Source organism: Pleurodeles waltl, chromosome 3_2 (genome assembly GCF_031143425.1).
Source record: "Pleurodeles waltl isolate 20211129_DDA chromosome 3_2, aPleWal1.hap1.20221129, whole genome shotgun sequence".
Taxonomy (NCBI): domain Eukaryota; kingdom Metazoa; phylum Chordata; class Amphibia; order Caudata; family Salamandridae; genus Pleurodeles; species Pleurodeles waltl.
In genome coordinates, this window is record NC_090441.1 from 66,853,833 (window position 1) to 66,868,970 (window position 15,138).

The 15,138-nt window shown below is 43.5% G+C and overlaps 1 long non-coding RNA gene across 1 annotated transcript in view; it reads right to left on the minus strand.

The window, feature by feature from the left end:
- The window catches only part of LOC138286755 (uncharacterized), a 426,734-nt gene extending 413,295 nt beyond the window's left edge, over nt 1–13,439 (minus strand). Inside the window, exon 1 of the long non-coding RNA XR_011202051.1 lies at nt 13,248–13,439. This is a non-coding gene — a long non-coding RNA (uncharacterized lncRNA). The remainder of the gene's footprint in view (nt 1–13,247) is intronic.
- Between the last annotated feature and the right edge of the window lie 1,699 nt (nt 13,440–15,138).

Sequence of the window (15,138 nt, forward strand, 5' to 3'; positions counted from 1 at the left end):
CTCCTACAGGTGAAGATGATCTGTTCCACATCTTCATCCTCCGAAGTGTGTGGTATCTTCTCTGCCCTTGATGGTGGTGTGGGGATGGAGAGGGGGCCACACACACTTCAGTGGTTGGAGATGTGGACTCCCAATTCCTGGCAGCTGCCATCTGTGGAACTACATATGGCATCACTGCAGCAAGGAGGAGCTGCTGATGTTTGAAGATAGCAGCAAAATTCCTGTGGTAGACAGCCATGTCTACCCTGAGGGAGGCCACTTCCCAGTGCCTGGAGTCCAGCTTGTCTTCAATCCCCCTGCTGCCAGTTTGGGAGGGCAGTTGTTGTGGCCTCTCCCTCATGGCAGCAGCTATGTCCCACAGACTCTGCTGGATTCCATGCATTGGCGAGTGTGTGCCTCGTTTGGCTGCTGTCTGTTTAGTGGCCGTAACAATGCACATGCGCATACCCTCTAGGCTAGCTGCCATAGTTTGCATTCCCACCCACACCTCCTTGGCCAGCTCCTGCTGGACTCCTACAACTGTCCTCTCAAAGCTGGTCCCTGGGGCCTCAGAGTCTTCAGCTGTGTCGGTGCTGGCAGGTCATACTATTAAGGTGTTGGGTGGGGCCTCTGGGATGGCTGCTACATTAATACTCCTCCTTGCGACTGGAGGTGGTGTCTGGAGGGATACAAGGACTTCTTGGAGGATCTCTTGGCTGATGGTTGTCAGCTGGTCATCCAGGTCATCAGGATATTCCAGGACAGGCAGATCCGTTGGAGAGCCATCATTCTCTGCAATGAGATGGTGTAAAATCAGTCTATCTGTGTTGTGACAGTTGATGTGTCACGTCAGTGACTTGGTTTTGGAGGATCATTATCATCTTAGCACCCAAACATTGTTCCTGTACATGATGGTTGCAGTCTATCAGCTCAATGCCCCGCCTGCGTGTCACAGGAAGGGAAGCCTAGTTTACGCAATTGGCTGCGTCATATCTTCTAGGTGTGATGTATATCTTTTTTATGGCTTGACACTATCCTGTCATTGTCAACCCTCCCTATGCATCAATTTGCATTGTGAGGCCTTGCAAAGGGTGTTGCTGTGCTCATGCCACAGCACAACACATGGCAATTTCCCCCTGTCCCAATCTTACATGTTTCACATACACCCATGTGGTGCTGAGACCTTGCACCACCCCAGGGATGGCATTGCCAGGACACTATGCTTGTTACCATTGATAGCTCCTCATGTTGATGTTTGTGCATGTGTGCTACATTGCATAGCACTCATGGACCTAGCAGAGTTCAATTTCATCTTTGGTCTGTGCAGGTGGGTTCGCCTTCCTACACACCTGTGTCCTCCCCCTCAATGCAGCCCTCCTTGCACTATGATACATGAGATGCAGCATGGTGGCAGTGCTGCTAATTTGACACAGGCACAGGGGTTGACCCAGGGAAGGCCAGCATGGGAATAAGATTTCTGTTGTGTACATCATTATGTATGTGACAGTGCCTGATGGTAAATGAGTCTATGGACATATCCAGTTAATAGGAGTTGAACTTAGGTCAGGGCCTAAAGCTAGTTTGATGGTGATTGTGCAGGTAGTCATTCTGGTCCCTAATTCCATGTGCGTCAGTCTTATGGGCACTTGACTGCCATTGTCTATTCGACCAGCCCCAACAGCACAGGTGGTAGTGGCAACTGTTGTCAATGGGGAATGCCTCATGGGCCAATGGACTGGCACTTTCAGGATTCCAGCAGCTTACATACTGGCAATGCCAGCTGTCCTGTGACACCAGACCAGTGTTACGTTCAACGCTAACCTCCAAGTCTGTTTCTGAATTTCCACCAGCCTTTGCATGGTGGTGAAACCCCCATGCAAAGGCTGGTGGTGATGTGGTGTGGTGTGCTCCTGGGTGCCTCTGCACAGCCCATGAACCTGGCATGGGCAGTGCAGGGGGTCCCATGCCCGGGCCCTTTGCCCTTTCCACTGCCTGATTTGCATGGCTAAGTGCAGCGTGTCCTGTCACACCAAATGCACCCCAAAACTGGTACAGACTCTATTTGATCCATCAACGATGTTGTGCCCCACAGAGCTACCATGAGCAGACAGATTTCCACCCGCCATCCCAACGTGTAACTCATACAGCCAGCTGCAAAGGATACACTGCACTGGCAGTCTTACCAAGACCGGACTTGCCCATGCACCATCCCCCACCCGCCGATGTGGAATTATACGCCATTATGTTCACAGTCATACCCCATGTGTTGTATGTGTGTGTTTATTTTCCCAGTCATATGTGTCCCACATGGTTGTGTCAGAGTAGTTGTGGGCTCAGCCTATGATTGTTGTGACCTATCCGTGGTCTATATTATCTATAGTGGCACATTTCTGTTCAGCATCCAGATGTGTGGTTCAACACGACACCAGTTTAGTTGGTCTGGGTAGTGGCATGTTATCAATGATACAGGACCAGCCTGCTATTCCTCCAGCACCTGTTCAGTTCATTGTTCCCTGCACACAGGGGGCATCCTGACTGCATGATGGAGTAGTGGCTGCCTTATTTGGATGTGTTGTCAATGTGCAGGGTGGTGGTGCTACTGGCACATGTCTGGGGACTGTTGGGACAGTTGCAATGACTTGTGTCCTGTGAGATGCAGCACACATGTGTTTGGCCTATGAGGCAAGGCAGTTGCAAGGTGTTACTGCAAGGGACACCACCATGACGTTACCCCAGGAATGGTATTGACTGACTACCTAGTCTCTGAAGTCTTGGTTGTGTTGGTAGGGTTGCTATGACTATGTGCAAGGGATGTTGTGATGACACAACAGAGGCTGAGTGATTATACATGCCATCCATCCCATGTGCTGCATTTGTACATGTAGGTATTTAGGCCTAGTGATCAAAATATGCCCAGGTTGTGTATGTGTTATGGTGCATGGCACACCCAAGTCATAGGAACATGTGTAGCTTATGTCAGCACGTTGCAACTTGCTTCGTGTGCAATGTGTCCCTCTGCACTCCTTTGACATGCATTGTGTGAGTCCTATGTGCCTCCACCTTCTTGAGCTTGACATTTCCACCATGCAACTTTGTGGTGTTTCCTGGTAGTCTGCACTGTCCTGTCCTGTGACTCCTGTGACGATTTCCTCCGGGATGACCGCTGCAACCATCTCCTTGATCTCGTCCAAGTCTTCTTGTGGTGCTGGACTCCCAACTCCAGCTTGCAGTGCTGCCTTCTTGTTCCTTTACATTTTTTCATTTGTCCTTCGCTTGCAGTCATGCCAGCGTTTCTTGCACTCTGTTACGGTTCTCCTGACCTCTGCCACACTGTTAATCTTCTATCTGCTGCCAAATTGCGTCTCTCCTTCCAATTGGCAATTTTGAGATGACGAAGAGTTGATTTTGATGGTCCGTCACGTCTCTCACCAGTATTTAATGCTCCTCCTCACTGAAACGCCACTTTTTCCTTTTTGTCTACCTCCCTTGGGTCTTGTCTGTGTCCTCCTGGTTGGTTCCTGGTTCACTGGGGTCTCCATGGGGTCTCTCCTAACTTCCTGGGTCCAGTTTGCCTCTCCTTTGCACTGTTTTCTCCATAAGCGTCTGTATTTGACACTATTGTGGGCAAAACTGGTGCATTTCCATTTTGAGACATATTTTTATATGTCGTAAAATGGATTAAAGTAATTTTTCCTGCATTAAAGTCATTTTGCCTAATAACATGGCGCAATGGTTAAAGTTGACAAAAAAAGTGACTCTAGACTATTTTTAGCGCCACCCAGTGTCATAGCATAAATATGACTTTGGGTGGCTTTAAATAATGGTGCTAGTCAGCACTAAACATTTTGACGCAAAACTGAGTTAGCGCAGTTTTGCATCAAAAAGTATAAATCAGGGCCTAAGACTCCTTTTGGTTTGAACTATGATAAAGAGCTTTATGTTCATCTGAAAATGTTATGTTTAGTTTTGGCTGCTTTGGGAAATTGAGATGATAGTTATCACATAAGAGAAATATTTATGAGGTTTTGTGCATATTGTCAAGAATGACATCTTGAAACACCCCTTTTAGTTGAAGCCAATGTCTAGGGGTTAGATTTATCAATAATTTCATACTAGATCTGATTAATTGAAAGGGGATCACCAATGACAGAATTGTTGTTAACAGTGCATATTGTGTTAATAGTGAAGGTAATTGTAATAAAGTCCAGAGCTACTATACCGAAACTCTGATGAATACACAGGATGCTAGATATCTGGATATACCTGCCAGTATGCAATTATTATTGTGCTTGGAACTCTCATGACAATGCACTAGGTCAAACACATAATTGCACAATACACTGATTTAATTGATTTGGGAATAATTCTGAAAAATCGTATTGACAAGACTAAGTTAAAGCGCGATTTTAAAGTAATTACTACATGTTCCATGATACCTCATAATGGGTAGTTTGGAATGTCAGTATATAAGACAATCATAGTGGAAAGACTAACCAACTGTGAGAAAGACAGCGAGGTCAAAACGCATTGGTGCAGTTGCTATTTGTTGTTGATAATAGAGATAAAGAATTAAAGAAGTTCACGGACTACGGTGTGAATTACTATTGGGATTACTATCTATATAGATATATATATATTTATATATTTTCAGCCTACATAGATGTAGAGTTAAGCATAGTAAATCTATACTTCCAAATATGCACTTATCTTTCAATCTTGTGTCATCGATATTCTTGCAACACAAAAGGATGATGGACGGAGTGCTGAAACTTTTCAAACACTCACCCCCAGTCACAGATCTGGGTTTAATCCATCATTCTTTTGCTCACCATGCCACCCCAGTTTGGACCCATCCATATGCAAATCAGTCTTGACCCTGTTCCTCATGGGAACAGTCCAGCTCGAACTGCCAAGCCAGGTCCTCCCTGGACCGGAAACAAGCATCCTGGGACCGGTTTCAGGGTATCACCCTTCATCATCCAGGCTAGCTTGAAATCAGTGGCACAGTGAGCACGGGACCCACGTCTGGGCATACCCTTCCCACTTAGGGCAACTTTAGCAACACAAAAGGATGATGGACGGAGTGCTGAATATTCTTGCACCATGATATTCTGAGGGGACGATGTTAAGTAGTACAACCAATCACATCAATGACAAAAAAAAGGCACCAAAAAGCTTTGTGTGGTTTAAAACCTTGCATAATGTAGCTTTATCCTACAAGTACTTGGGAAAGAATGTACCTATAATGAACAGTTTTAATGTTTGGTTATAGCTGACAGCCATGTTCCCCTAAAATTATACTTCTGGCTACGGGCCTGCCTAAGGCACACAGACAAATGAACAGGACGTGGTGCAGGTCTGCTCCCCTTTTAAATGTTATTATGATGGGTAGAGGCCTGAAGGGAAGGATGGTTTGTAAGTATTTTGGGCTATGTCACGTGGTGTTGGGTTGAGGTGGCTGCACCTCATATGGTAAGGACTGGGGTGAGGAAGTGTTGTGAACGTAATGGGAGGTTCGTATTTTACCAAGTACTGAATACAAGGAATACTGGATGCTCAGCCATGCACGGTGCTAGAGTGAATTTGAAAGCCCACGGAACAAAGCTCAGCATGAAAATTGATCAGATACATGATAGAGCATCCCGGTGCAATTAGTGTTGAACACAAAGATACAGCTCAATAATTACACTGCATCACTGATGTCCATTTTCTGTTGTGAGAGGGTAATGTGGGCATATTTCATCAAAGATAATATTTCTAAAGGAGCTGCTATTCTGAAAAAGACTGTCATGGGTCAGAAATGTGGCTACTATGATGTGAAAAACTAATGTATGAATTGTGATAGCCATGCTACTCTTAATCTCACCTCTCAAAATAAGCTAGAAAAGCTGGAAAGCAACTTAAACTTAGGGTACAATTACGAAAATGAAGCATGTCCCTTAAAATCTGTATATTTAAAGATTCCCTTCTAAAATGCGTACTTTGGTTAATTATTACGAAAGCTTGCGCATTGGTATAAAGTGTTGGCTTGGTTCGCTGTAGCACCAAGGTGGAGGCTTGGGACATTGTCACAGTCTCAATCTTCCTGCATACTGACACACACATCATCAAAATTGTACTAAAAGGAGGAGACCTTACCCTGTTTATAAAGGCAGACAAAAACCATTAAAGACAGGAAGTTAGACAGAACGAAGTGGGTGTGGGGCATCGATTGGTTTGGAAGAAGTGGGTGTAACAAATACGAAAGGGCATTCCAATGTCAGTGTTGAGAGTGAGTGGAGCATATAGCAGGACATCAAATCCACACAACTCTGAAATAAGATCACATCAGGGCCAGCTCAGGATGTATTTTAGAAACTTCAATGACTGTGGACAAGGTGTAAGTTATGCATTTGGTAACACGTGAAACTAACTGCAAAAATAAATTTAGCAAACAGTTTAAGTTTAACGCGTAGGACCAGATTCACAAAGGAAATGGGTAAATATACACCTGTGCACATACTCCTCCAAAGTATTACCACGTCAGACAATTTACAAAATTTCCCAGTATATGTGAAACGTTACGGCTAGGAATGTCATGTGACTGACCTAGATGTTAGTATTACTATTCCTACAGTGTGGTACGGCACAAATAGCAGGTTCGAACGGGCACCAAAATAAAACTGGCACCTATTAATGAATCAGGTAGCTAAAAAAAAGTCGCCCATATTTGCAAATTGGGGCAGTTTTGAACTTGCAAAGACACGCTGTATAATTGTTTTGAAATGAAAGATATGGAAGCCCATGGTCTTCATTTAAGGTTCGCCAGAGGTCACAGCTGCGACCCCTGCCTTGCCCCTCTGTGACCTCTGGCACTGTCTTTGCGACCCCTGGTCTCAGCGGTGGCAAATTCTGTGCCAGGAACACTGGGCAACTCAACCACTCTCTGGCCCCATTCACAAAGGTAAACTTAGACGTTTGGTCTAGAATTCACAAAGGGCATTTATGATTAGTATCTTTACACCCGCACTCGGGCAGAGATCCACCCCGAGTGCAGACATAAAGATACTACTCCTCTGATTGTGAATCGGGCCCTCTTTGTTTTCTGGCAATTTTTTCATCACACTAATAGTAAATAATAATATATTATTCACTACCAGTGTAATAAAAATGGAGTACAATCAGCTGGAATATGCCCTTCCACTGGAGCTGAGGTAAGTAAAAATGCTTTTAGATGTTTGTTGTGTGCTTGCTTGTGGGTGAGAGTGTGTTTATGTGACAGAGAGTGCATGTAAATGTGTATGTGTGTGTAAGTGAAAGAAAAGGTCAAAGAGCATGAGATGTCACTTCTGTTACCCCTAGCATTTCAGAGAATTGACGTCCACCTGGAAGCCTGCATGGATTTGACTTTGCTACAAGCAATATTTGGTTTAACATCAGGGAAATCAACAGTAAAAAAAACTGTCCAGCAGGTCATACAGCAGGCCCAAAAACAACCAAAAAAGGGGCCCACTCACTGACCTGTCGCACCAGTCCTTCAGGCACTGCCTCATTGCCTTACAGGCCAGTCCGACCCTGACAAATAGTACAGCTCAGCACTACAGTAGCCAATGCCTACCTCTAATTGCACATATTTTTTTTTTTTCCCTACATGGACAAAATATTTTTTCGAGTGGAGAAACCCCTTTCTTTGCAAACCCCAAAAAGTTTCAGGATATTCTGTTCCACTTTCCACCCTGGAATTGTCATTTCTTTAGTCATTGACTGTAAATCTCAAACCATTACTAAATTGGTTAATGGTCAGAAATTATTTTTTTTAATGCTCACAAACAGACTTGTTTGATGGCATTCACAAATTTCAAGGCAAATAATGCATTGAACCACCCACTGGGCACCCTTTGCCACTTTGCCCCTTTGCAGTGGTTTTACCCCTGCATAACGTTAGGCTAATGTAAAGTAATATTATGCATGATTAAAACGATTAATAGCCATCAGATTAGTTCTTGTGAATGACCACCAACTGTAAATCTTACCACTCATAACGGTTAAGGTGGTTTTACAAATACACTTATATAGGGTGTGGGTCACCATATATAATGGCGAGATAGTAGTTTGAGGCAGACCAGACCACTAATTTAAGATTTCAGAATTCTTTTCGTTCTTCTTTAATTTAAATAAGGAGTGATGTGGAACATGTGAAACTATATACTGAATGTTGTAATAAAAGCTGCTCTTACGTAAAACGCTCTATAGGAAGCAATAGATGGTTGTACTGATTTTGAGTCATTGCTAACTTCCTCTATATGTTATTCTTTCTACGTCTCTCCTATACGTTTTGCGACTAGAATCAAACAAGTAAAATGATAGTCTGCACATGACATTTTAGGTATATAGTGAAGACTATACAGAGGACCATGGAGATATTGCCATCTAATGTTAACAAACCCTGTGTTAATTTGGGACACTATTGAAATTTGAAAATTTAGGAGCAAATAGTTAACATGACTAAAGTCTAGATTTCCAGTTGTTTGGAATACTTGGGGCCTATGTTGGCAGGCATTTGAAAGAACGCACCAAACAGGGAGTCGGGGGTTTGCAAACACCAACAGCCAAAATGCGGTCTCTGCAAAGGGTGACTCTGTATGATCAGACTAGAGGAACAGTGATAAGTGGCTGATCGTTCATGGTCATGGATATAATGTTTGTTGGTAGTATTCTACTCTATTGGAGAAATCTTTGTATTTGATTTGGATGCAACCGCTGTTGACAAGTGAGAATAGAATATGCATGGATTTGCAATATCGTGGGTCTCCTTCATGATAACAGAGAATGGATTTCTTGTGATTCCATGTTGCTGGTTGTGGCTGCAAGGCTTAGATATTGAAAACTATTTTTTTGATTGATTTGTAAGAATATTAATTGAAGAGAGACAGAAACTCGAAAGTGTTCCTAATTTGGAGGTTCCCAATATGATGTGAGGACTGTTGTTGCATGAAAGGTTAACTGAGGTGAGATGTGCTTCCGCTGTTAACATGAGAAAATGATTCTCACATTTCTTCCCATATGATGAAGTGATTAGATCTAATTATTTTTCACAGGCTTACAGCAATTTTTTGGCATTTGGAGTGATTGTGTTTTGATTGAAAGTCCACCGGCTCGGTTTTAATCATACAACGTGCTTTTCAAATCAGTGATTGGACAACAGAGATGGACAGAATGGGTGTCAGCAATTATAGATACTTTAGGGTGTAAGATCAATCTTTCATATCTAATTGCAGGTATACATTGATTTGATTTGATAAGATCACCATAGAAGGTGTGATTGAGGATTCACCTGACATGATAAGTGATGCTATTCAGACTCTCATATTGTTCTTTTGGTCCTTCCCCATAAGCTATCTCTCTGGTTTCTTTCCTTCCAGTGTCAAAGTCTTTCTGATATTTTTTTTTGTTTTTCTTTATACCCATACCTATTCAATTTATGTAATTTCATTTGTTAAATGAACATTATTACTGGGATACAATATTAACATTATGTATAATGAAGAGATCTGTATTAACATATTTAGGGTTCCAATTAGTGTAGAATAAACATGTATGAAGACTGGGTGTAATGAAGCTCAAAAGCATGTTAATGTGAAAGAACCTGTCTTATTATCTGTAAAAAGATAACATAGGGCCTGATTTAGAGTTTGGCGGGTGGTTTACTCTGTCACAAACATGACGGATATCCCGTTCCCCGTATTGCGATCTCCATAGCCTATAATGGGATAGTAATCTGGCAGACGGGATATCTGTCACATTTGTAGTGACGTAACACCCTCCGCCAAACTCAAAATCAGACCCATAGTTTCATCTCTTTGTTCTGACATATGCTCTTTCACAAGCCATGAAAAAGCAGAGAGTCCGCAAAACACGTGTTGGCTGTGAAGAATATGTTGTTGGGACATTGACAATGTATTTCTTCTGCTTCTATGGAAATTTAAACACACAGGATTTAAAGACACAGACTGATTCACTTCAGTGGCCGCTATGAGATAGAAAAGGCAAGTGTAGGAGATATATTTATTTACGTCACCAGGTACTACATATAAAACACAGAACTTTCACCATTTTTTTAAAAAGCAGCCTTACAGAGTTCTATGTATCATTTAGATGAAATAATGTGGCATAACAATACAATACCATACGTTTCGCCTGATCATAAATATCCACTACACAAAAGCAGGTTCAACCCTTGAAAATTATCAGTTTTGTTTTTATAAGACCCTGCAACATTGCGGCATGTGTAGTGTCATGTATGAATCATTATACGAGTTATCTCAAATTTAGAGCACGAAGAGAAGCACCTTTTGGGATATTGAATACCTTCATAACCACATTTTGGCCAGGAAAACTAACAAGCAACTAATGCTCATAGAATTAATTGATGGTTAACTATTTGTAAACCTACCCATGGGTAATGACCCACATATCAACATTAACTATGTTGAAAAAAGTAAATGATTTTGAAAAATATAGACAAGGTAATAAATATATGTTGAAAAAACTATGATGAAAACAGTGACAAAAAATCAAAGATACTGCCCACACATAAAGAAATACATAGTTTTTTTGAGAAAAGCAAAGACCCCGTCAAATCTACAAGATTGATCTTTTCAATAGATAGAAACATAATGATCAGTGTAAAAACAATTGAAGGTCCTCATCAATATTGACTTGCCAACACTCAGGTTTTTGTCTTCTGAATCTTCCAAATGCGTTTGGATCAATTCGATGTTGCCCTGCCTAGGATTTTGTATAATATGGCACAGACCCACAAACCTCACCATATACCAGCATGGTATACTCCAAAACACATAGCAGTAGGACATATTTTTCTCCGTGGTTTGAATTCCCATCAGGGGCGTAATGCAGGCCCCTGCAGCCCTGTGGTGTAGGGTGCCCCCAAACTTCTAGGGGGCTCCCAAGCATTCAAGAGGGGCCTCACTCAGCTCAAGAGCAATGAATATATGTGAGATATGGGAGACTTGTGTCCCCTCATCACATTCTGCCAGGGCCTAGGGGTACATCATTTTGGGTCACGCCATAACTTGCCATATAATCATCTACTATTCTAATGTGTAATTTACACATGGCACTGCCTCCGAAAATAATTTGTCACAGCACATTATGTTATTGTATAGAAAAAACGTGTTACAATTAGAAAAATATTCAAAAATTGGTGTGGCCCTCTGAAGTTATTTTGTTTTGTCACGGTTAAGTTGCTGACTTGCAGGTTTCTCTCACATTTGTGAAGTGTAGCGGTTAGATAACTGCGACAAGAGTCTCTATAGGAGCTGAGTGTCCACCGAATTTTGAACAGTCTTTGATATGCAGGTTTATTATCTCTCGCTGCAGACAGGTCCTTACAACCAGATAAAAAACTATGGGGCAGATTTATGAAAAGTAGCGCTACACCTAGTGCAGCGCCACTTTTCTTGCGCCCCTTAGCGCCCCCCTAATGCCACCAATTGTGAACTGTATTTACTATTCCATGTACCATGGTGGTAGTTTGGGAACTAGCATCAAAACTTTTGACGCTAGTTCTCCGCTTTGCAGGATTAGCGTGAAAAATATTGAAACCAATGTAAGCCTCCTTTTAACGTCTGCTCTGAGCAGCCGTTAAAAGTGCGAAATCCCCTAGATTTCTTTGCATATTTTTTTCTGCCACCTAACGCCGGAACGCCCTCCTTGCATACATTATGGGGGTCATTTTGACCTTGGCGGTCTTTTTTAAAGACCGCAGAGGGACCGCCGTGCGGAAGACCGCCAGTGCAGGCGGTTTGCCGCTCGGCCTATTATGACCGTTGGCAGCTCGCCGTCCCTTTACGGACGGAGAGCCGCCAACAGCCATACTGGCGGGAGGCGGGAAAGTGGAGGTTGCTCCACCTCCACCGCCACGCCAACAGAACACCGCCCAGCGAATCATGTCCTGTGATTCGCCGTGGCGGTGTTCTGTTGGTGGTGTGGTGTCGGCAGAGCTGCCCCCATGGCTCCCGTCCCCTCCCGTAGGATCGACGGACCAGGTAAGTCGATCGTCCGTTAGGGGAGGGGGGTGGGGGGTGTTGTGTGCGTGCATGGGGGTGTGCGTCTGAGTATGTAGAGGGGGTGTGTGAGTGCGTGTATGCTTGTGGGGGTGATGCGTGTTTGGGAATGAGTGCGTGTATGTCTGTGGGTATGTCTGTATGGATGTGTGCGTGTATGTTTGAATGTGGGTGTCTGACTGTGTGTGTGGATGTTGGCATGTATGTCGGGGTGTGTGCGTGTGTGTGTTGATGGTGCCTGCATGCGTGTCGGGTGTGTGTGAGTTATGTGATGTTGGGGGTCGGGGTGGGGAGGGGGGCCCTGACACCTTTGGGGGGTGGCAGGGGTGGTGGGGGGTGTTGGGGAGGGAGTCGGGTGGGTGTGGGGGGTGTGGGGGAGACACCTATCAGTGCCAGGGAAGGAATTCCCTGGCATTGATAGTGCTTACCACCATGGATTTCATGGCAGTTCAAACCGCTGGAAATCCACGGCGGTAAGCCGGGTCCAAATATCGCCGGCGGTATAGTGACGGCCGCCGGGCTGGAGACCCAGGTCTCCAGCCCGGCGGGCGGAACGGAGAACCGGCAGATGACCATGGCGGTAACCGCCATGGTCATAATTCCACAAGGTGAGACCGCCAGCCTGTTGGTGGTCTTACCGCCGGTTCTCCGCCTTCCGCCAGGGTCGTAATGACCCCCTCTGCCTGGTGCAGGCATAATGTGGCGCAAGGGATTAAAAAGTGACGCAATGCAAGCATTGTTCTACTTTGTGAATCTTGTGGTGTTTTTGCCCATCTATCGCCACATTAGTGTAAAATAATTATGTTAATGTGTCATTAGATGGCACTAGGCCCTCTTAAATCTGGGCCTATGCTTGCTACCAATATGCCAATTAAAGTCAAATGTATTGTTTTTGTCATTAAAATAACGTTCTCAATCACTTTGTCAATTAATATTAATTCTACATTTTTGACCAACAGGTGTTTCAAATCAACGATATCAATTTCACATCTCTCAGTTTCCAGCACTAATGTAGTGTAAACACCCTCTACATCCTTTTCGGTTATCTTCTTAGCTTCTAAAGCACAGTCTTGAGCCAAATGTTAGTTTTTCTTGAGGTATAAACACTCACATGACGCACATTATTCACTTGATATTTAAGATGGAGAGTGCATGCCTACAAGATACCACCTGGGGCATTCGGTTTTGCCAGAGAGCACTAACCTTGTAGTCCGGAACCCACAGATGTGAAGTGTGCTTCCTTGCTTCTCCAACCATAGCTCGACTGATGTCTTGGCTAGGAGTAGGCCAAGAGAAAGAGGACTGGCATAAGAGAGAAGGACAGAAACATTGGATAGTGCCACTTCGTTTGGACAGACAGCTGGGCACTGGCATCAGCTGGAAGAAGGTCGACAGCTATCTATAAGAAGAAGGTTTGAATGTCATTATTCATCTTGCTACAGTGATTTTTAGTATTGAATATGATAAACCTCTAGTACATATCTGTGTTTTCAACTCTCCAAAGTTTGATGACATTAACCATCCATGGAGTACATTTTAAGAGTGTTGCAGACTACATTTTCACACTGCAAACAACTACCTTCTGTGTTATATGAATGAGGGAGCTGGTGCACAGAAGAGGAGGGTGGGTAACGCCTGGATAATGAAGTAATACTGTAAAACAATTAAGGTTCCCTGCTCCGTATGCCATGAAAATAGGTTAGGAGGGCCCTAATGAACTTCCCTGTAAAATGGGAGTTTGGCCCTGCTATCTGGTTGCATTAATGCAGCGACTGCATGTGAAGCCCACTGACCAGGATATTATGAATTTTGTCTGAAATGGACACTGAGCCTCTTGACTGCATAGCTTGTCAAGCAGTCACTGTTTCCAGTGCTCCGAGGTTCAACATCCGGGATCCAACTCCAAACGCAAAAGTATGCTTGAGGCAGAAGCTGTAAAGGCCAGACAGTGGGGAAACTCATTGAGCAAATGGTCAGCAAAGGAGCACATGTACCAGAGGAGAACGCACAGAAGCAGGGTACGGAAATTGAGAAGGTGCAAATGGCAAGGAGTAGAGTCTTGATCCAGATCTGCCTTTTCTCCAATCTTCTGAGTCCGAGAAATCTTCTGAGGCCGACTCACTACATTAAATGACAGTGTATCCCATTTGGTCACACATTAAATCTGAGAGACAAGCTTAACGTTTAGAAAGAAATTCATTACAGAATCACAGTCAAACTTACTTAAATGAGTCTCAAAAGCAAACTACATATGTAAAGGATAACCAAAGGTGAATAAAAAGCGTCAAACAATATTACATTTCACCAGTATGTAAAAAACATATCTCTATGGCAACAATGCAGTATATAAGAAAAAGCATATGATGCTTTGAATTCGAGCTCAGATTTTACTGCCTCACCATTGAATCTACGGGCCAGATGTATGAAGCTCTTTAATGGTCGCAAACGGCCCATTGGGCCATTTACGACCGGTAAAAGGCTTTTTGCCATGTACCATCCCTATTTTGCGAGTTATAGGGTTTGCAAGTCGCTATTAGGAAGGGGTGTAGCAAGGTCGCCCCTTCCTAATAGCGAGTCTCACAGGGATGTAAGTATGTTTCGCGACTAAGAATGTGATTGCAAAACATTCGCAGTTACCACCAACTTCAAGTTGTTGGTAAGCCATTCGCAAATGGGAAGGAGTCCCCAAGGGACCCTTCCCCCTTTTGCGAATAGGGGTGCAAACATTTTTTAAGAGTGAGGAAGTGGTTTACTTTTTGTAATGCATCCCGTTTTCCTTGAAGGAAAATAGGCTGCATTACAAAAAAAGATGACTTCATTTCTAAGCAATCAGACATGAGAGTCTGGAGATCCCCTCAGGCCACCATCCCTGTGATTGTAGCCATTCACAACGGGTCACAAATTGCAGCCTGCCTCACGAATATTGATGAGGCAGGTCCATTTGCGACCCACTGCGAATTGCTAACAGTGTCCAACACAGTCATACATTGTAGTTTGCGATTTCCTAATATCTAAGATTTGCTAATAGGAAAACGCAAACATTAAACTACATACATCTGTTCCAAAGTTCCTAATTATTCTAATAAACTAAGGA